Consider the following 22,609-nt stretch of genomic DNA (forward strand, 5'->3'; position numbering starts at 1 on the left):
ACCGTAAAGTCATTATGCTGACCTAAGTAAGCCAGACCCCAAAAGACAAATACTGTTATAATTCCATTGATATAAGGTACCAGAGTAGTCAAAATCATGGGAACAGAAGTAACATGGTGGTTGCCAGGATCTTGGCTGAAAGTGGGAATAAGGAGTTATCATTGCCAGATGTGGTAGTTTGAGACTGTACTCCCAGCTACTTAGGAGGCTAAGGTGGGAGTATTATTTGAGGCCAGGAGTTCAAGACCAGTCTGGCCAATGAAGATCCCACTCCATCCCCCAAATAAAGAAAATAAACAAAGAAACCCAGGAGTTATTGTTTAATGGGCACAGAGTTTCAGTTTTGTCACTGACCTACGTGCACACTTAGTAAAAATGGTAAATTTTACATTGTGATATTTTGCTACAATAAGAAAACCCAAATAGTCACAAAGAAAATGTATTACAAAAATCTGGTTTGTGCCAGCAGTGTCTTGACTCTTAAAAAGAAAACAACAGACTGGCCTCTGACATAGTCTGGAAGGCAGACCACTTTCCTGTGGGGCCCACAACTAGACCGAGTTGCAAGGCAAGATGAGAAAGAAGAGGAGGAGTCTGGAAACACGGGGCCTTGCAGGGTTAGAGAAGCCAAAGAGACTTACACCTCAAACAGCAAGAGATGCGCGGTGAGATTCAGGGTCTGCCTTCCCTCCCAAGTCTCCATTTCAGAGGCCTCCAGAGAGCGGCCCTGAAATTCCGAGAGTGAACATGGAGTGTGAGAAAGGAAAGAGAGCAGGCAGGCTGAAGACCCACACCTGGAAAAGAACTTTGGGAGCAATTACGGGCATGTGAATTGGCTGGAAGTTGACAGATCAGAGGCCAGCTGAGTTTCTGAGAGAAGCGTGTTAGCAAAGGGACCACAGCCAAGCCAACAAAACCCATGACTGCTCTACTCAGACCCCGAATCTGCAGCAGCAGGCAGGGGGCTGCAAAGTTGTGCAGCCACCCAGGAGGGCGCATCCCCACCACCCACTTCAGATTTGGGCAAGGAGGAAGCTGAACAGAAACAACCCTCTCGCCCAACTGAAAGGCAAGTGGTTCCTCCTGAAGAGCAGGGCCACATCTGATCAGGGCAGGGCCCTCTCACCGCTGCCCTGGGGTCCCAGCACCGATGGGCAGGGGCTGCCGTGTGTGTGTTTCTTCTCCTTTTTGAACAAGAGTCTTATTTGTGAACTTTCTGCCTTCTGTTCTACCATTGGTTTATTAGGTGTGGGGATGAGTGTAGAAGGAAAGAGAACTTGCCTTGTACAGACTGCCAGATCGTTAGGAACCACATCTGAACCCAGTGGAGGGGACTGCATTCCCCGGGGACCATGGACTTTCAGGGAGTGCATTAACTGGTTGGGGCTTTGGTTTGATTCCCAGTGGGACAGACTGTGGCAGAGCCTGCTAGCTAAAAATCCATTCCCTCCTTCCATAGTGTTAGAGGAGTAGCTGGGAATCTGGCTGCCTGGCTACAGGAATCTCCCAGCCTTTCTGTGCGGTGAAACAGCCCTGTGACTAAATTCTTTTTTTTAAGAATCAAGTATTTTTATTATATGCTTTTAAACATACAGAAAATAGAAAAATAGTACAGGGAACATCCACATTCACACGAGTTAGTCAGACTAAATTCTTGCCAATAGAATGTGAGCAAAAGAATACGTGTCTCTTCCTTGCCTGGCGCACACAGCACTCAAATACCTTTTTCCTATGAGCTGACACAGCAATGACCAAAAGACTGAACTATGTTACATATACTGATTGCACGGGGAAATTTAAAAAAAAAAAAAAAGTATGCTGCAGATAGCCTGGCTGTCATGAACCCCTTCTCCCTGTACTATTACGTAAGGAAAAAGAGCCCCACATTTTAAAACCACATTATTGTCTGATGCCTTGTTATAGCAGCTGAACCTTTTACTCTAGCTCATACTTTCAGATACTCTTGTTAACTGATGCCCAAACATCTCATCTGATAAGTCACACTATTCTGCATAAAAATGACAAAGTCACTCTGTTCATGAGCTACTTGAGAGGCACATCAATGCTTAGAAGATACCCAAGACTTCCAAGTACCCAGGGAGTTTCCCTCTGCATGTGGAAGAATTAAGGCCAAGGAGTGGGTTCCTCACTTAACAATGGCCAATTTTTGCTATATACAATTTTTACAAATACACACTTTTATAAAGACATACACATCTTTTTTCCCTACAAATTTAGCTGTATTTTATAGCTCCTGAATAAAATGAATACTTGCAGCATCCTTTAAGGTATAAAAATGTCTGAATAACACATCACTGATTTTACTTTCTAGATGACAATGCAGTGGTTATTCCCAACATGCCTGATTCAGCACTTCTGAAGAATCTTTTCTAGGCCTTTTGCCATATGCAATGATTCTGTGTGTCTTCCTAATCCTAGGGCAAAAAACAAATAAAAAACCTGTAAGGCACTCAGACCACAAGCTAACTAAATATGAGACCCCTGTGCCTGGAAGCCCCTGGTCCACAGCTTTGAAATAGCGTCACTGCAACCTCTTCTGGCCCACTGTTACAGCTCCAAGTGCCAAAACAAACAGCAAACTCTCACGATGCTGGCTCTCTGCTACACTCTGATATCAACACTGCAGGCCTGGCTCGGTGAAGAGAAACAACCCACAGTGAAGCAAACCAGAGCACAGCAAGAAATGTATTAATACCACCCAAATCAGCACAGGACAGACCGGCCCAGTGAGGTCCAGAGATGGGGATCTGAGACGCAAAGTCAGGTTGCATCTTACGTGGTTAGGGCAAAACGCTAAGCCTGAGAAATGGTAGACACAGGCACATGGCCATGACACTCCAAACCCTGAACTTGGCTCTGTCCTTACCAAAGGTGACAGTCAAAAGGATCATTTTGGGGGGCCTGGTGTGGTGGCTCACTGCTGTAATCCCAGCACTATGGGAGGCCAAGTGGGTGGATTGCTTGAGCTCAGGTGTTTGAGACCAGCCTGAACAAGAGGGAGACCCCATTTCTACTAAAAATAGGAAAACTAGCCAGGCATTGTGGTACATACCTATAGTCCCAGCTACTCAGGAGGCTGAGGCAAGGGGATTGCCTGAGTCCAAGCATTTGAGGTTGCTGTGAGCTATGACGCCACTCTACCCAGGGCGACAGAGTGAGGCTGTCTGAAAACACCCAAACAAACAAAAACCTAAAAATGATCATTCTTCCATGCTGTGGAGTAGTGGGAACTCAGAGCAGAGTGGGAACCATAAGCCCGTGTCCTGGGACCAGATTCTCTGGTTTCAAATCTAGGTTCTGCCACTTAGTTGGGCCACTTGCTGATGCTGTGCTAATTGCTTACCCTCTATGTGTCTCAGTTTTCTCACTTATAAATTGGGGGTCTAGGAGCAAATAGATTTTCAAATAATAAAATTATTAATATTATGTCAAAAATATATAAATTGGGGATCATAATAGTGCCTATTTCCTAGGGCTACCGTGAAGATTAAGGGAGTTAACACGCATAAGACTTTCTGACCAGCACATAGAAAGCACTCAAGAGTTGGACGCTACTATTATTACAAAGGGTTGTCTTAATGTCCCTGATGCCCACGGGCTTGTGGTCCAGAAGAAGGGAGAACTGTAGATTTTCTCCAGTATAAGGGTGACTATTTAGAAACTGAGTTAGGAATCTGAAAGAGAATGAGGAGGGGCATCCTTCACATAGTCGCTTAAAAATTACTTTATGCTGATGACATCTTTGGAAGGACAAGGACCAGGCCAGAGGTTGTTTACTGGATTTCAGACTGATGCTGAAGAAGGTTGAATATCATCCTACATCCTTCCCGTGGGTAGGGAAGAACTAATGAACAACTGAGAACCCAAACTCCCCTGAGCACTCAGAATCTCTCCATCACCAGAATGAAAAACAGATAAACCCATCTTGTAGAGTGTGGCTAACTGCCCGATTCCGGCTCTTCGAAAGCCAGGCAGTGCTCTGCACACCTTGTGAAGGATGTTCTAATGCAGTTTCCCACAGTACCCTAAACCTTGTAAATCTTCCTTATTTTCCTTAAATCCTCCCTCATTACCTACAGATGATGTCACTTCATGTCAATTTTAAGCATTTATTATGTTACAAGGTATGAATAAAAGTGTATCTTCAGAATTAGGAGCAAAATCAGGAAGATCGTTGTAATGGTTTAGGTATAAAATTTGACTGGGCTAACAGACGCCCAGATAGCTGGGCGTCTAAGTGTGTTTGTCAAATTGTTTCTAGAAGAGATTAGCATTTGATTTAGTGGACTGAGTAAAGAAAATCTATCCTCCCCAAGATGAGGGGACATCACCCAATCCATGGAGTGTCCAAACACAATGCAGAAGTGGAGGAAGGGTGAATAGTCAATCTTCTCGAGCTGCAGCATCCATCCTTACCTGCCCTTGGACATCAGAACTGCAGGTTCTTGGGCCTTGGGACTCCAGACTTACATCAGCAGCCCTCCGGGTTCTGGGGTCTTTAACCTTACCCTGAGAACTGCAACATCAGCTTCCCTTGTCCTCAGGCCTTCAGAGGCCTGGATTATACCACTGGCTTTCTGGGGTCTCCAGCTTGCAGATGGCACATCACGGGACTTTGGGCCTCCATAACTGCCTGAGCCAGTTCCCACAGTGCATGTCCTTCTCTGCATCTATTCATATGGAAAACCCTGACTCCACCATCATCAGTACCACAATCATATGGAAAACCCTGACTCCACCATCATCAGCACCACAATCATATGGAAAACCCTGACTCCACCATCATCAGCACCACAATCATATGGAAAACCCTGACTCCACCATCATCAGCACCACAATCATATGGAAAACCCTGACTCCACCATCATCAGCACCACAATCATATGGAAAACCCTGACTCCACCATCATCAGCACCACAATCATATGGAAAACCCTGACTCCACCATCATCAGCTAAGCAACGGGAAGAAGCAGGTAAGGCTCTAACATACCCTAACGACAGCTCAGAAGCACGAGGCTAAGAGGACCAGCATGTTTGCCAACTCTGCTCGAAGGCCTAGGAAGTGTTCTCACAGAAAGTGGTGACAGGCATGACACTTGAACTCTGAGCCCTGGTGACTGTGCCCCTCGATGGCTCTCCAAAGACTCCAGTGTTGTTCACCAGACCAAGGATGTATCCTCTCTACCAGGCAGTCCTCTCCCAGCCGTCCCTTTCACAACTTGTATGCAGCTCCCCACTTTGGCCCATCTCAACTTCCCAGTGAAGGCGAGTGACACAGTGACACTCTCTTCCCCTGCTTGGTGTGAGGGAGGGTAAGGGTGGGCACAGCCATCTCCAGAGACACACATGGGGTCTCTCCCGAGTTCCTCCCTTTATCATAACTAGACCCAGAGGCTCCTGCCCACAGTGGTTGGGATGCCTGGTTTCTAGACCACGGGCACTGTCACACCTGTTAGGACTCGCCACCTGCCTGGGCCACTTCTCCTTTCCAGCTATGCACCTGCCTAGTTCGCCTTTAAAGCAGCTCTGCAGTACTTGGTAGGGTACAAAGAATGGACTAAGGGGATTATTTTTCTTTTAGAAATAGCTCATCGATTATTAAACTGTCCACTTTCTGTTGATAACTGATTTAGAGCATATTATCTGGATTCTCAAATCAGTTATATTCCCCCTAAAATTCTGAATCATTCCTCATCTGGAGTGAATTAAGGCACATTCACTGAGCGACGAAGTTGAACCATTAGCATCCTCAGTTTGCCTGAACAATGCTACAGGGGGTGGGGAGTGAGGGGCAGTTGCTTTAATTTTGAGGATGAGTGTTATTTTTCTAGAAAAAAAAAAAAAAAAAGCCCAGCAGTAAAGAACAGCAATCCACAAAATTAGTTTTGCATGACAGAAATATCTTCACTTCTGTTGTTTAAAATCTGTATTTACCTCGTTGCCTTTTAGTTTACAATACAGTTTTCTGAATGGTGTTACTCATCAGAAAGGGTTTTCCTATTGCTTTGCATGGCCTCTGTGAACACAGCAGTCCTCCTTACCCACAGGCATATATATATTCCAAGACCCTCAGCTGATGCCTGAAACCAGGGATAGTACCCAACCCTATCCACATATGTACACCATGTTTTTCTCTAGTCCAGGGGTGTCCAATCTGTCTTCTTTTCTGCCGCACATTGGAAGAAGAGTCGTCTTGGGCCACACAGTAAATACACAAACACTAACAGAAAGCTGATTAGCAAAGAAAAAAAAAGCCCCAGCATACTTTTTGTGCTATTATGATATCTGACACCACAGATAAGCAAAAAAGTCCTCACAAAATAGTCTAGTCCATATCTGTGTTAAATTTCGTTTATAAATGAGGCACAGTAAGAGATTAATAACAATAATAAAAGCTACATGAATGTGTCCTCCCATTTCGAAATCTCTTAATACTTGTAGACCTTGGCTAACTGCAGGTAACAAGCCAAGAAAGTGAAACTGCAGCTAAGGGGGAACTCTGGTACATTTCTATTCTGGCTCAGGAAACAGTCTTATGAATTTGCTCTTGTGGACTGGTCTGCAGAGTGTGCACACCCTCCAGAGGATGACGAGGCACCTGCCATGCTGAGGATGCAGACCTGGGCCCGGCAGGTAGACGGTGCGATGGCCCTGCCTCTGCTCTCCGCCATCTTCTTACATGCATCAAGGGCAGGGAACTTGCCTGTCACCTGGACTTGTGGTCTGTGGGCACATGGAATTGAAAACTGGAAAGCAAAAATCCCTAGTCATGCCCTGCCCCGAACAAGTAACCCTTAACAGCTCATCAGGCACCGGCCCGGACTTCCCCACACGTGTAAGTGCGCATTTGTTTACCCAACCACACCAGGTGCTCACTCTCTACACCAGCACCAAATGGCATGTTTAGGGGCGCCCTCCACAGGAAAGCACCTGGGAGCCCTAATCTCTACCCCGGCACCCACAGGTGTCCTGCCCAGCTCGGGCCCCAAACCTGCTCAGCCCATAGCTCCATGAACCACAGCACCATCCTTCCTCTTTCTCAGGCCCAAAGGATCTGGATTGTCTTAGTTCAGCTTCTCACATACACCACAGTCAGTGTGCCAGGAAATCCTGAGCCCATGGGGACCCCAAACCTCACCATTTCTCACCACAGCGGGCAGGGAGCTTGTGGAAACCGTGCAGAGCAGGCATCGTTCTTAGCTCAATGCTCTGCTAAGCCCCGACCTCCGAGCACCTGCCTTTCCTCTCTGACCCTGTCCACTGCTCTCTCCTGCCTCTGGCCCCTCCGGCCTTCTTGTCTGCCTTGAACACACCACATATCCCCTGCACGGGTCACACAGGTGCTGGACAGTCCCCTGTAGTGTAAGGCACACGGCTGCTCCCTCACCCCCAAGAATCTTGGCCAAAAGGGTACTTTCCTGGGGAGGGCTTCCCTAAACATGCCATTTGGAATCTTCTCACCCCTCACCCCCAGAACTCCTGCCACGGGCTTCACTGTCTCCAGAGCACCTAGACTTTATTTTATCTATTTTACTCACAAACTTTCTTCTTTCACTAGATGTAAAATCCATGAGGGTAGGGAATTTTATCTTTTATTCCCTGTGTTAGCCCCAGTGTTTAAAACGGGGCCTGGTGCAGTGGAGAGTACTCCGAAACTATCTGGTAAAGAATGAGTGAAAGGCGGCATGCTATGAAATGGGAAATGCAGGATTTAAAAAGCAAAACGACAGCCTTGGCTCAAGGAAACACAATCACCACCCCACGAGGAACACTCTGCTAACTGGCACACATCCACGTCGACAACAGTGAGAGCGCGTTTCTGACCGAGGAGGTCAGGACAGGGGCTGTGGAGAGGTGGCAAGAGGGCTGGGCCTTGAGCGGTAAGTACACTGCCGGAGGCTGGAAGGGAAAGGGCGGCCACCAGCAGGAGTAACAGGTGAAAAGGAATCAAAGCATTTGTGGAGAGGAGTAATTGGCACAGAGGCGCCAGCAGAGGGGCACCGGGCGTTTGGCTGAAAGGGGAGATTGGAGGTGAGGCAGTGTCGGCTGCCAGGCTGCGGGGCTCAGGAAAGGGCTGGAGGGGACCTCATTCTTGGGTAATGCTCACTAGGGAGTCCTTTCCTTATTAGATGAAGACGTTGATTTGGAGGATTCAGCTTGCTGTGTGTTGTAAGGGACCAGGTTGGGAGGTCACAGGAAGGGCTGCCACGCTCATTCCCCAATCACAGCGCTCTGCCTGGGGGCTGCTCTGGTCTGAAATGGGAAGCCAGGCTGGATGCGGCCAGTCCTTGTCCGTAACTGACCAAAGTGAAATAATCTGGAGAGACCAAAACACGCTAGTAGCCATTGTTGAAACTGCTTTTGACAGGATGGGAGTGAGCACAGAGTGCACCTGGGAATCAGTCTGTGTCAGCAGCACCAGAGACTGTATTTCCTGCTGAGTTGAATGACAGACTTGGAAAGGTAAAGAGACGCTTCTAGGTTTCTTAGAGATACAAAAGAAGTGGCATCTGAATGATGAAATTAAAATGTGTACTGCCCTGAGAGGCATCAATAGCAACGAGGATGGTCCTTAAGCTCCACATCAGGAAAACACAATGAAAGGAAAGAGAGGTGTTAAAGAAAAAGTTATTGAATGACACATATTAAAGCATAGTAAGACAGAGTTATTCAGGACCACAGAGACGGGGTAGGGATCACTGCAATGGGGTCTGCAGTGTGGGAGAGAGGCTGGGCTCAACTCCAGATACCTCATAGGCAAGTGGGAATCCTATAGTCCAGGAGCAGGGAGGGGGTCAGTGGATGGAAAATTACTAAGAGGAAATGTCAGGGGTCAGGGGATCTTGGCTAAACCAACCCAAGGAGATTCGAGCTGAAGGCAGCCCAGGGTGATCAGACAGCACTTGTGGGATGGTGGAGGATAAGGAGCCCAATCAGATATGGAGGGTAACCAAATATCAAAGGTTGGGGTTTATCTGCTAAAGCTGGGTTTAACAAGGCAGTGACAGATGGGCCTAATAGAAGGTTCGGAAGCCCTGACTAAAGTTTGGTCAAACAAAGAATCTGTGTCAGAGGGTAGGGTCAAAAGAACCTATTTTATTAAAACACATCAACTCTAATCAAAACACAACCATAATTCAAAATTAGGTTGCAGAATCTAAGGGGACCTCAGAAATTATTTCATTCTTTGACTTCTTTTGCAGCAAAAAAAAAAAAAGTTTTGTTCTTTCTCTTAATCGTACATTTAGGTAGACACTGGATTTCTAAAAGGAGAGGTATGTCTTGGCAACCCCACATTTCATCATCTCTGAATAACTAGCCCATTTCTTTTTCTTTCTTTCTTTTTTTTTTTTTTTTTAGAGACAGAGCTCACTTTGTCACTCTCGGTAGAGTGCTGTGGCATCACAGCTCATAGCAACCTCTAGCTCTTGGGCTTAGGAGATTCTCTTGCCTCAGCCTCCCAAGTACCTGGGACTATAGGCACCCACCACAACACCCGGCTATTTTTTTTGTTGTTGTTGTTGTTGCAGTTTGGCTGGGGCTGGGTTCAAACCCACCACTCCCAGTATATGGGGCCGGCGCCCTACTCACAGAGCCACAGGCGCCACACTGGCCCATTTCTTTTAAATAGCAAATTACTTGCAGTGTTCTCCAGTTTCCTCAGAAAAATACCCAAGTAATTGTCTCTATTATGTCTTTCCTGCTTATTTATATAGCCACCAGAAAGAGATTATATTTTCATTTACTAGACAAGTGTTTATTTACCAAGTGCCTTCCCTGGGTCAGGTGTTGTACTAAATAGTGGGGAAGGCAAGGACTCTAACCTCAAGACACCTGCAGGAGACAGACACAATTAAATAATCACAAATGCAAATGAGATAACTTTCATAATACAAACAAGCTCTACAAAGCCCAAAGTAAAGTAGATATAGCCCCACCTGAGGAAGCTGGGAAAAATGACACCTCCTCTGAGGTGACATTTAAGATGGTCTCAATCTGTGGGTTCTCAATCACACACACAGCAGTTCTCAGTATGTGGGTCACGACCCCTTTTTAACAATGAAAATACGTGTGGCATTAGGAAGTTTGAGAACCACTGGTCTAGAAGGAATTCACCAGGCAGATACACCTAGAAGGGCATTCTGGGTAAAAAACAGCTTGATAAAGCTACAGAAGTGAACCAAATGAGGAGGATTACAGCCCAGTTGAGGTCCCGGAGGAGCAGGAGGCTACAGCAATGTTCCTGGAGAGAGACACAGGTACTGTGAACCAAAGCAACCACAATTGGGAGATGGCAAATGGATGAATTCAAGAAGTAAGCATGCTTGAGGCATTTCATTCTTCAAACGCAGCTGAGACAGGGCCTGTAGCGCACACCTTTCAATGAAGAGAATGGAATTCCTGAGGAATTTAAGGGTTTGGAATAAACTAGTAAACTTCTTTACCAGTTTGGGCTTGGTAAAGGAGAAAAAAATCACTGCATTGATAGGATCTATAATTTTTGTTACAGATTTTGTTATAAAAGAGAGGTATGTAAATAAAGGGCATTCTGGGGATCTAATCAATGCTAAAATTGAGTAATAAAACCAGGAGGGACTGTATTGTTTCTAAAGTCTAGTTCAGTGATTCTTCTCTACTTTAAGAGGCTACAAACCAGAAAACCTAATTAAAGATGGAAGAAGGCAGAGACAAGATTTACAAGAGATAAAGATTTATGAAAACTCAATAATCAGAATAAAGAAAGTGGCTAGAATAGCTCTTTAATTAAAGGATAACATTCCAGTCTTTGTTTTCCATTGTTTAACAAAGATAAAAGAGATATAAATCCTTTCTCTCACTCAAGGAAATGCTTAACAGCTTCTGATTACAGTTATGAATGACACTCTCCAAAGTAGATGGACATTGGTCTGTTCTCCCAAGTGCCCACAAGACAAGCCCCATACTCAGCTCCCGGAGGCCATATGATCATGCACACAGCTGCCCCAGGCCATATGATCACAGGCACACAGCTCCTGGAGGCCATATGATCACATGCGCACAGCTCCTAGAGGCTGTATGATCACATTCACTCAGCTGCTCAGAGGCCCTATGTTCAAATGCACAGAGCTCCTAGAGGCCCTATGTTCAAATGCACACAGCTCCTAGAGACCATATGATCACATGCGACAGTTCCAGGAGGCCATATGATCACATATACACAGCTGCCCACCTCATGAGCAGACAGGAGCCATATGATCACATATACACAGCTGCCCACCTCATGAGCAGACAGGAGCCATATGATCACATATACACAGCTGCCCACCTCATGAGCAGACAGGTGGCTATTGCTCCAGCCATTGCTCCCTAGGTTCTAACATCCTTGCCCATGGCCTGGCAGAGAAGATAGCAGAGACAAATGATCCTCTTCCTTGAATTTGAGGCTGCTGTGAGATATGACCATGGCACTCTACAAGGGGCAACAAAGTGAGACTGTCTCAATAAAAATAAATATATATATATGTTTATTTTTGAAGTAATCTTTACAGCCATTTTGTCTCACCCTCAGAAGTCCAGGCAGGTGTTTCTGCACTCATTCCCTGGAGAGGGGCAGCGCTGCTACCTCTTCCCCAGCTACTCCTTCAGCTTCTTGGACTGCTGAACGGGGAATGTGTTTAGCTCCTTGGCAAAAGGCACCCTCCTTCTGCAGCAGACCCGTGCCATCAAGGTGAGCAGACAGGACTGATGCCGTTCTAGTGTCCCTATGGGTCCCAGTTTATGCTCCTGAGTCCCAGCATGTGCCTATGAGAGCCTGTTGCTTTGTTTTACCCCAGCTCCTCCTTCACATCCGTCTTTCCCTTCTACCTGCCCGCCCAGTGGATTTCAAGCTGCAGCATCAGGCGTGAAGAATGCAGACACGTAGCCAGCTCTCCAGCCACAGACGTTCAAACCATGGTGCTGGGCGTGCTCCTCTCTTTGAATCCCGACTAACATTGATAGGAAAGGCTTGAAAGCTTGAATCCAATGAAAATTTTACCTTTGGATGGCAAGGTCTGATAATTTATTCATAGCCAGAAGCTGGGTTCAAGGAAAGAAGGAAGGAAGATAAAAAAAGAGCAAGGAGGGAATGGAAATGGGGTCATGGGAGCTGAAAAAAAATGAAAGCCATTTGTGCTAATGTAACACATGTCTGCTTTGTGCCAGGCACCAGGCCTGGTGCTAGAAATGCAGAGATCACTGATAACCTTAGACCTTGTAATCTATGCGGGAGGAAGACTCTGAAAGAGCTGACTGTGATAGAGTAAGTGGTACATAATTGGCAGGAATAAAGTACTGAGGGAACGGGGAAGAGGAAGTCATTAATTTCATCTGCGTGCTCAGGGAAGGCTCTGGGCCAGGAAGGACGAGTGAGGAATTCACCAGTGCAGGGCTTCCCAAGCTTTAGCAGACATCAGAATCACCTGCAGGGGCTGTTAAACCAGAGACTGCTGGGCCCTACCCCTAAACTGGCTCAGTAGGTATGGTATGGAGCCGGAGAATTTGCATTTCTAAGTTCCCAGGGAAAGCTGATGCTGCTGGCCTGGGGACCACACTTTGAGAACCATAGCTCTAGAACAGACAGGTGGTGAGAGGGAGGAAGAGGGAGGGGGAGGAGAGGAGAGGGGGAGGAGAGGTGAGGGGGAGGGCAGACATTCTAAAGCAGCTGTGGACCGCTGTGGGTCACGACACGGGAACAGTATTAAAGGGCCGCGGCATTAGGAAGGTTGAGAACCACTGCTCTAAAGTCAGCAGGGACAAGAGGAGAGAGGCACAAAAGTTCATTCACAATTTCCTTCTGCTTCCCCCAGCCCTCCTCTTCCTCCCCTCTCCCTCTTACTATTTCTACTAGCTTTCCTTTGCCCTCTTCACCCACCACCTTGGATAAATTCATTTTTGTGGTGTCTCTTAGGCATGAAAGTGGAGATGTTCAGAAGCTAGAAGACAACCAGCCGGAGTTCAGGCAAGCGGCCAGGCTGGACGATTGACATGGGAATCTAAGCAGAGCGGTGACAGAGCCAGGGGAGACAGCACCTCAGAGTGTGTGCAGAGGAGGGAAAAGGGCAGGCTCAGCTGGGGACAGAGGAAGGTGGGCAGGGTGGTCAGAGGGACAGCCAAAGGAAGCCAAGGCAAGGTTTCTAGAAGGAAGAGGAGGTCAGCTGCCTCAAATGCCGCAGGTCAAGGTGAGGGTTGCAGAGAGGCCAGAAGCCTTTATCAGAGCAGTTTGAGTGGGACTCGGAGACAAGATGTCTTACCACAGGGAGGGGGATGAGAAGGACGGGGCAGGGGGTGAAGTGAGTGTGGGCTGCCATCGAGAGAAACGTGGCTGTGTCAGGGAGGAAAGATGTGCCGCCATGAGGAAAAGGAGACTAGACAAAGGTCAAGAGAGAAGTTCACCTTGCCAAACACAGAGATTCAACACATTTCATGGCCAGTGGGAAAGAAGTGAGAGGCTGAAAATAGGGAGGGAGGGAAGAGTGCACAATGGCTCCAGATCCCGCGGGGGAGAACACAGCATTCTCAGCCACAGAACAGAAGAGCTGGATTGGGACGGCGAAAAGCTCAGTTAGCTCAAGCCTGAAAATGTCCACTTCCTCTGTGAGAGTAAAGGCAAAGACATCTCCTGAGAGAGAAGGCAGTGAGGGAGGAAGGGGCCTGAAGAGAGAGAGGAGGGTGTGGAGCACTCACTGAGGTCTGAGGAGGGTGAGTGGACTTAGAAAAGCCATCCTGTTCCGTACTGAGGGCCCAGATTCCGCTGGAGATCCCCAGTTTGTCTCCACAGAGTTTTCTCCAGCAGTTATCAGCAGCCAAGGGGCCGTGGCTCACAGGGACGATGGCAGCTGGATCCAAGGCAGGGCAGATGCAGCCAACAGGGGGAGCTGAGCGAGAGACGTTCCAGGGAGTCAGGCTCAAGCCACTGAGATAGGACAGCCAGAGGAGAAACATGACGCCCCGAGAAACGAACAAGTCTGGGGGTCTGAAGGAGCTGTGTTTAGAGGCCTTTGCGACATTCGGAGAGGTACAGTCAGGCCCCACTGGCAGCTCAGAAGAGAGGCTGAGGTTAAAGACAGAGGTTCCCCAGCTGCATAGAGGTGCTGGCTCAAGTCAAGGTAGTCGTTTGCAGTAACCCAGGTGGACCGTGTAGGATGAGAAGAAAGGATGGAGCCGAGGAGGACGCCGTATTGGGGGCCATGGAGGAAGGGCGGCCGAAAGGTAGGCAAGGAAATAGATGAAAAGGAGGGAAGAACATTGTCATGAAGGTCAAGGGAGGAAAAGTCGCCAGACAAGAGGTGGTCAACAAGGCAAATGTCCCCCAAGCTCAGCAAGACCACGACTGTGAGCAGTCCCCTGGATTTGGCAATTCAGACAGAGGTCACTGGTGACACTGGCACGAAGGGTTTAGTAGCTCACTGGGTCAAAACCCAGACTACAACTGAGTAGAGAACAAATGGGAGGAGCTTTGGCTGTGAACGAACAGCCTCTCAAAGGAGAGTCAGCGTCGAAGAAGGTCTTTTTTTTGAGGAAGCAAGGGCAACACGGGCACCTTAGTTTGTACAGGCCGATGCTAAGGGGCCGGCGGAGAATCAGTGTGTGAAAAACACAAGGGAGATAACATGCTTGTGTGGGAAAGGAATTCTCGGAACCCTGACAGGAAGGCAGCTGGCTTAGAAGAAAATCAGGTCAGAAACTAGATTCCTGGAGTGCCTCAAGGCCAGAGTTCCTGGAAACACCCGGCTGTAATCCTGACCCTGAAGACAGGCCCCTACTCCCCACCTGCACTGGAGGGGAGCCCCAGGTCGTACTCAGGCTCACTGCCCCCATTCCAGCCTCACTGAGAAGGCTAAGAAAAGCTCTTTGCAACTGTGTAATAGCCAAACTCACATCTGGTCAGTCCCCACTCTCCTTTTCCTCTCCATTGAGGTCCTCCCTCGTCCCTGGACTGGCCTTCTCTCCTTTCTCAAGGCCCCTCACCGGCTTCTATGCAGAACCTCTGCTTGCTTATCACGGCAGCAAACTTTTAATAACAATGACAGTGCTGGTGAGAATGCACACTTTCTGGATTCCTCAAATAGGGGGGAGGCAGCAGCCCAGGCTGTGCTCAGCGATGAACTGGTGGTTTTAGATATTTTCATTATAGTAGAGAAAGAAGGGAAGGAAGGGGAAAAGATGCACCCTCTTCATGAATTTAGGAAAAAAAACCCATAAGGAATCTATGAGGGTCACAAAAGGAAAAGCAACAATCGATGAATTAAAAGAGAGCAAAATTAACATAAAGGAATCCTACAGCTACTTCTTAAACCACTAACTCTACCATAGAAAATTGGCATATCAAGTGTCATAAAAAGAAAAATATAAAAAATTGTGTTAGAAAGTATCTACCATATATATTTGTACTGATTGGTACACACGTGTGTGTACATATGTATACATAATACCTATATACAAGTGATCCTCCTGCTTCAGCCTCCCCAGTAGCTGGGACTTTTCACCTGCACCGCCGCGCCTGGCTAATTTTTGTATTTTTGGTGGAGATGGGGTCCCCTTAGGTTGCCCAGGCTGGTCTCAAACTCCTGGCTTCAAGCAATCCTCCCTCCCATCTTGACATCCCAAAGTGCTAGGATTTCAGATGGGAACCACTAAGGCCTATCCATGACTTTAAGTGATAGCTTAATTGATAGCAATCCAAAACAATTCTTGTCTATAGATATGCAAGTTATGTCTGTCAGGTACAAGTTCGGTTGATTCTTCCTTCTCCCACCCTCCTACAAAATGACTTTTACTCCATTTGCACATTCAGTTTCATACTGTTTACCTGCAGTTCCATATAGTTGATCTATAAATGTGTCTGTTTTTTTTTTTTTTTTTTTTTTTTGTGGTTTTTGGCCGGGGCTGGGTTTGAACCCGCCACCTCCGGCATATGGGACTGGCGCCCTACTCACTGAGCCACAGGCGCCGCCCAAATGTGTCTGTTTTTTAAATTCCCTTTTGAACTGGTTATAACATCTGCCTGGTTCCCTCACTGATTAATAAGTGCAAAAAAGTAACTAATGTGTTGATTTTTGTATCTGTATAAGAGCTATTAATTTATTTTTTTTTCTTAAAATTATCCTTTTTTTTTTGAGACGGCATCTCAAGCTGTCACCCTGGGTAGAGTGCTGTGGTGTCACAGCTCACAGCAACCTCAAACTCTTGGGCTTAAGTGATTCTCTTGCTTCAGCCTCCTATGTAGCTGGTACCACAACACCTGGCTATTTTTTTGTTGTAGTTATTGTTTGGCAGGCCTGGGCGGGGTTCAAACCCGCCAGCTCTGGTGTATGTGGCTGGCACCCTAGACACTGAGCTACAGGCGCTGAGCCTAAAATTATCCTTTATTAGTTGCAAACATTTATGGAAAAGCTAATTTTAATGTTAAATAAATGATTCTAGAATATGGAAAAAATATGGGAAGCTACCCAAACTTTTTTGAAGACAGATTATTCCTGATGCCAAAAACTGATAAGCCTATCTCCCCAAAAAGAAAACTATAAGACTAATTTTATTTCTGAATAAAAATAAAAGATTATCAACTCTCGCAGTTTTGAACAGAGGCAGTTTTATAGTTCTTTACCAGATTTTTTTTACATATCCACAGTGTATGCCTTTAAACAAATAACAACAGAAGATACCAACTATTACTGTCCTTATATGTTGTGGGTAAGTTTATCTGTTGGTACTTCAGAAAGATCTCTTTGGGCTCCATCATCTCAATATAGATTGTTCATCAAGCAGCCTCCCCTCAAACATGCCAGTAAGGACTTTGATAATATTTTTCAATGACCCCAGTTTAAGGAGTATTTAGCCAAATTTGTAAAAACAAGGAAGACTTCAAGGCCAAAGCACATTCACACCCTCAATGAATTATAAAGTCACAGAAATGTCATCTGATCAATTAAAAAATGTAAATCAGGAGAAAAGTTCCCCGTTGACACAGGTTTCAATACCAACGAATCTGATTTGTTCTAGAAAACCATCTGGAACTTTCACATTACTGAATTTAGTTATATATTCAAAACCAAAGTTGGCGCCTTACCCCTAATCCTCTTTGAAACCTTGGTTTTAGCAACTGTAGTTTTGCCAGACAAGCTACTTTTTACAACTAAAACTCTCACAGTTAGTGAGAAATTGCTATTCTGGGGAATAAAATTTAGAACATATAAAAAGAATAAGCCATCATAACTGAGTATGAGTTACTTCGGAAGGGTGAGGATGGGTTAGGAATTTCATTAATGTATGCATTTTTTAAAGAAAGGAAAGTATCAAAAGGCAATGAATAAGGTTCTATACACATTCCATGTTGTTTTAAAAAAGCAGCTTTAAGACGACTGGGAATAGAAGGCTATTTCCTTGACATAATTTTTAAAAAGATCTATCTAAAATAAACAGCCAGAGGCTGGGGTGTGGTGGCTCATACCTGTAAACCCAGCACTTTGTAAGGTCAAGGCAGAAGGATCACTTGAGGTCAGGAGTTTGAAACCAGCCTCAGCAACAAAGCAAGACCCCTGTCTCTGCAAAAATAAAAAAATTAGCCAGCAGTAGTGGTGTGCACCTGTACTCCTCGCTACTTGAAAGGCTGAGGCAGGAGGATGGCTTGCACCCAGGAGCTTGAGGCTACAGTGAGCTATGACTGCACCACTGCACTCCAGCCTGGGCAACAGGGTAAGACCTCGTCTCTCAAAAAATAAATAAATAAAATAAATGAAACCATAACAGAGGCAGTCCCTTTAAAATCAAGAATAAATTATGGGTGGGTTCTGTCAGTGTTTATTCAGCAATGTTCTGGAAGCTTTGGACAATATGGTAACACATAAACCAGAAATAACAGGTTTAGTATTGTGAGAGACAAAGCCAAAATCATTTGTTTCCAGGTGATAGCCTTGTTTACTAACCACTTCCTCATTTCACACCTGCAAAAGGTTTAAATGAAAAACTATTAGAGCTAACAAGAGAGCTGAGCAAAGTGGCTGGATACAAAATAAACATCTAAAAATCAATAGCTCTCCTATGTACTGGCTTTAACAATTTCAAGATATAATAGAAAAGAGAACCTGTTCACACTGAGCAAGACGTAAGACATGGAAGGAAAACCCAAATGAGCAAGGAGACAGTAAGAAGTCCTCAGTTCTATATAAACCACTTCACAGAAACTTACCCCGAAAGAGGGTCCAAGGAGCACTGCCTCAAAAGTTGCTTATTAGCATGCAAATTTCCAGGCTTCAGCCCAGTTACTAGAATCAGAAGGTACGGAGGGTAAGTTTTCAAGAAACTTCTCTTCTTTTTTTTTTTTTAAGATACAATTCAGTGACATTTATTTTATTTTTTAATTTTAACCATAATCTTTAATCACTCTATTCTGAATATTTTATTTTACTTTTTAATTTAAAATCAATATTAGGGTACAAATTTTTAGGTTACATTATTTTCACTTCCAAAGTTCAGTTGAAGTTATAGTAGAGCCCTTCATCAGAGGGTGTGCTACATACTCACATTGTGCACATTAGGTGAGATCCCACCAACTGTCTTCAGAACACTTAGTTTTCTTGTACTATAAAATATGTATATAATCCAAGACATAAACTTAATGCTACCCATAATAAATTATATAGAAAGAATTCCAGATTTCCTTAAAGATAAATTTAAAGATAATGTATTTCAAATGACAAAGAATATATAACAAAGATATTTTTAAATAATCTTTAAATAGTAATTATGTCTGTATCAAATCTCCCCTTCCACTGGCTTCTATATAGAGTGATACAGCTTATTTATCTATTTATTTATTGTTAAATCATAGCTGTGTACATTAGTGCAATCAAGGGGTACAATGTGCTAGTTTCATATACAATCTGAAATATTCTCATCAAACTGTTCAATGTAGCCTTCATGGCATTTTCTTAGTTACTGTATGTAGACATTTGTATTCTGCCTTTAGTAAGTTTCACCTGTACCCATTCTAAGATGCACCATAGGTGTGGCCCCACCCATTACCCTCCCTCCACCCTAACCTCCCCCCCTCTTCCCCTCCCTTGGCCCTTTCCTCATAGTGTTGTGCTATAGTTGGGTTATAGCCTTCATGTGAAAGTTATAATTTAGCTTCATAGTAGGGCTGAGTACATTGGAATACTTTTTCTTCCATTCCTGAGATACTTTGCTAAGAAGAATATGTTCCAGTTCCATCCATGTAAACATGAAAGAGGTAAAGTCTCCATCTTTCTTTAAGGCTGCATAATATTCCATGGTACACATGTACCACAATTTGCTAGTCCATTCGTGGGTCAGTGGGCACTTGGGCTTCTTCCATGACTTAGCAATTATGAATTGGGCTGCAATAAACATTCTGGTACAGATGTCTTTGTTATGTTGTGATCTTTGGTCTTCTGGGTATAAACCTAGTAAAGGAATTATAGGATCGAATGGCAGGTCTGTTTTTAGGTCTCTAAGAATTCTCCAAACATCCTTCCAGAAGGAACGTATTAGTGTGCATTCCCACCAGCAGTGTAGGAGTGTGCCCTTTTCTCCACATCCATGCCAACATCTCTGGTTTTGGGATTTTGTTATATGGGCTACTCTTACTGGGGTTAGGTGATATCTCAAAGTAGTTTTGATTTGCATTTCTCTGATGATTAAGGATGATGAGCTTTTTTTCATGTGTCTGTAGATAGTGTGTCTGTCTTCTTTAGAGAGGTTTCTCTTCAGGTCCCTTGCCCACCCTGAGATGGGATCACTTATTCTTTTCTTGCTAATACGTTTGAGATCTCTGTAGATTCTGGTTATTAGACCTTTATCGGAGGTATAACCTGCAAATATTTTCTCCCATTCTGAGGGCTGTCTGCTTGCTTTACTTACTATGTTCTTGGCTGTGCAGAAGTTTTTAGATTGATCAGGTCCCAGTAATGTATTTTTGAGACTGCTTCAATTGCCTGGGGAGTCCTCCTCATAAAATATTCATCCAGGCTGATTCCTTCAAGAGTTTTCCCTGCACTTTCTTCAAGTATTTTTATACTTTCATGTCTTAAGTTTAAATCTTTAATCCAGTGAGAGTCTATCTTAGTTAATGGTGAAAGGTGTGGGTCCAATTTCAGTCTTTTACAGATCGCCAGCCAGTTCACCCAGCACCATTTGTTAAATAGGGAATCTTTTCCCCACTGAATGTTTTTAATTGGCTTATCAAAGATGAAATAATGGTAAGTAGCTGGATTCATCTCTTGGTTCTCTATTCTGTTCCAGACATCTACTTCTCTGTTTTTGTGCAAGTACCATGCTGTTTTGATCACTATCGATTTATAGTACAGTCTCAGGTCTGGTAGCGTGATTCCTCCTGCTTTGTTTTTATTGCTGAGTAATGTTTTGGCTATTCAAGGTTTTTTCTGGTTCCAAATAAACGAAGTATTATTTTTTCAAGTTCTTTAAAATATGACAATGGAGCTTTAAAAGGAATTGCATTAAAATTGTATATTGCTTTGGGTAGTGTAGACATTTTAACAATGTTGATTCTTCCCAGCCATGAGCATGGTATGTTTTTCCATTTGTTAACATCTTCAGCTATTTCTTTTCTTAAAGTTTCATAGTTCTCTTTATAGAGATCTTTCACGTCCTTTGTTAGATAAACTCTCAAATATTTCATCTTCTTTGGCACTACTGTGAAAGGAATTGAGTCCTTGACTGTTTTTTTGGCTTGGCTATTGTTGGTATATATAAAGGCTACAGATTTATGGGTGTTGATTTTGTAGCCTGAGACATTGCTGTATTCCTTGATTACTTCTAAAAGTTCTGTAGTAGAATCCCTAGTGTTTTCCAGATATACGATCATGTCATCTGCGAAGAGTGAAAATTTGATCTCTTCTGACCCTATCTGGATACCCTTGATCGCCTTTTCTTCCCTAATTTCAATGGCCAAAACTTCCATAACAATGTTAAAGAGCAATGGAGACAATGGGCAACCTTGCCTGGTTCCTTATCTAAGTGGAAATTATTTCATTTTAACTCCATTCAATACAATATTGGCTGTGGGTTTGCTGTAGATGGCCTCTATTAGTTTAAGACATGTCCCTTCTATACTGATTTTCTTAAGTGTTCTGATCAAGAAGGGATGCTGGATGTTATCAAAAGCTTTTTCTGCATCAATTGAGGGAATCATATGGTCTTTATTTTTTAGTTTGTTTAGGTGCTGAATTACATTTATAGATTTACTTATATTGAACCAGCCTGGAGACCATGGGATAAATCCCACTTGGTCATGGTGTATAATTTTTTTGATGTGTTGTTGGATTCTGTTTGTTAGGATCTTATTGAGTATTTTTGCATCAATATTCATTAGTGATATTGGTCTATAATTTCCTTTTTGGGTCTTTCCCTGGTTTGGGGATCAAGGTGATGTTTGCTTCGTAGAATGTGTTGGGTAGTATTCCTTCTTTTTCTATATTTTGGAAGAGGTTTAGTAATATAGGTACTAGTTCTTCTTTAGAGGTTTGATGGAATTCTGACATGAAGCCATCTGGTCCTGGGCTTTTCTTTTTAGGGAGATTTTGTATAGTTGATGCTATTTCAGAACTTGATATAGGCCTGTTCAACATTTCCACTTCATTCTGGCTAAGTCTTGGTAGGTGGCGTACTTCCAAGTATTGGTTGATTTCTTTCAGATTTTCATACTTCTGAGAGTAAAGTTTCTTGTAATATTCATTAAGGATTTTTTGAATTTCTGAGGGGTCTGTTATTTCATCTTTCCAATTTCTGATTGATGAAATTAGAGATTTTACTCTTTTTTTCTTGGTTAGGTTGGCCAAAGTTTTATCTCTTTTATTGATTGTTTCAAAAAACCAACTTTTGGATTTATTGATCTATTGTATAATTCTTTTGTTTTCAATTTCATTTAATTCTGCTCTGATTTTGGTTATTTCTTTTCTTCTGCTGGGTTTGGAGTTGGAATGTTCTTCCTTCTTCAGTTGCTTGAGATGTCCCATTAAGTTATTAACTTCCTCTCTTTCTGTTTTCTTGAGGAAGGCTTGCAGTGCTATAAATTTCCCTCTTAGGACTGCCTTTGTAGTATCCCAGAGGTTCTGATAATTTGTGTCTTCATTGTTGTTTTGTTCCAAAAATTTGGTGATTTCCTTCTTAATCTTGTCTATAACCCATCTATCCTTCAGCATAAGGTTATTTAGCTTCCATGTTTTTGTGTGGGTATGCAGATTCCTGTTCTTACTGAGGTCAACTCTTATTCCATGATGGTCTGAGAGGAATAAGGAATAATTTCTATTTTTTTTTTAATTTGTTGAGGTTAGATTTGCGGCCTAGGATGTGGTCAATTTGGAGTATGTTCCGTGGGCTGACAAGAAGAATGTGTATTCAGTTTTGTTGCGATGAAATGTTCTGTAGATGTCTGTTAAGTCCAGATGTTAAATCATTAAGTTTAAATCTAAAATTTCTTTGCTTACCTTCTTTTTGGAGGATCTATCCAGCACTGCTAAAGGGGTGTTAAAACCTCCAACTACTATGGAACTGGAGGAAATGAAGTTGCTCATGTCTGTTAGAGTTTCT

The 22,609-nt window shown here is 44.0% G+C and overlaps 1 protein-coding gene across 6 annotated transcripts in view; it reads right to left on the reverse strand.

Moving 5' to 3' along the window:
• TMEM150C (transmembrane protein 150C) overlaps positions 1 to 22,609 on the reverse strand; it is a 70,609-nt gene that overhangs the window by 28,206 nt on the left and 19,794 nt on the right. For 3 of the 6 annotated variants that reach the window (XM_053594591.1, XM_053594440.1, XM_053594521.1), the window contains exon 2: positions 18,228 to 18,303. The exons of the other annotated variants lie outside the window; for them this stretch is intronic. The gene's annotated coding sequence lies outside the window, so the exon portion shown is untranslated. The remainder of the gene's footprint in view (positions 1 to 18,227; positions 18,304 to 22,609) is intronic. 6 annotated transcript variants of the gene reach the window in all.

The sequence above is a fragment of the Nycticebus coucang genome, chromosome 1 (assembly GCF_027406575.1).
Source record: "Nycticebus coucang isolate mNycCou1 chromosome 1, mNycCou1.pri, whole genome shotgun sequence".
Lineage (NCBI taxonomy): Eukaryota > Metazoa > Chordata > Mammalia > Primates > Lorisidae > Nycticebus > Nycticebus coucang.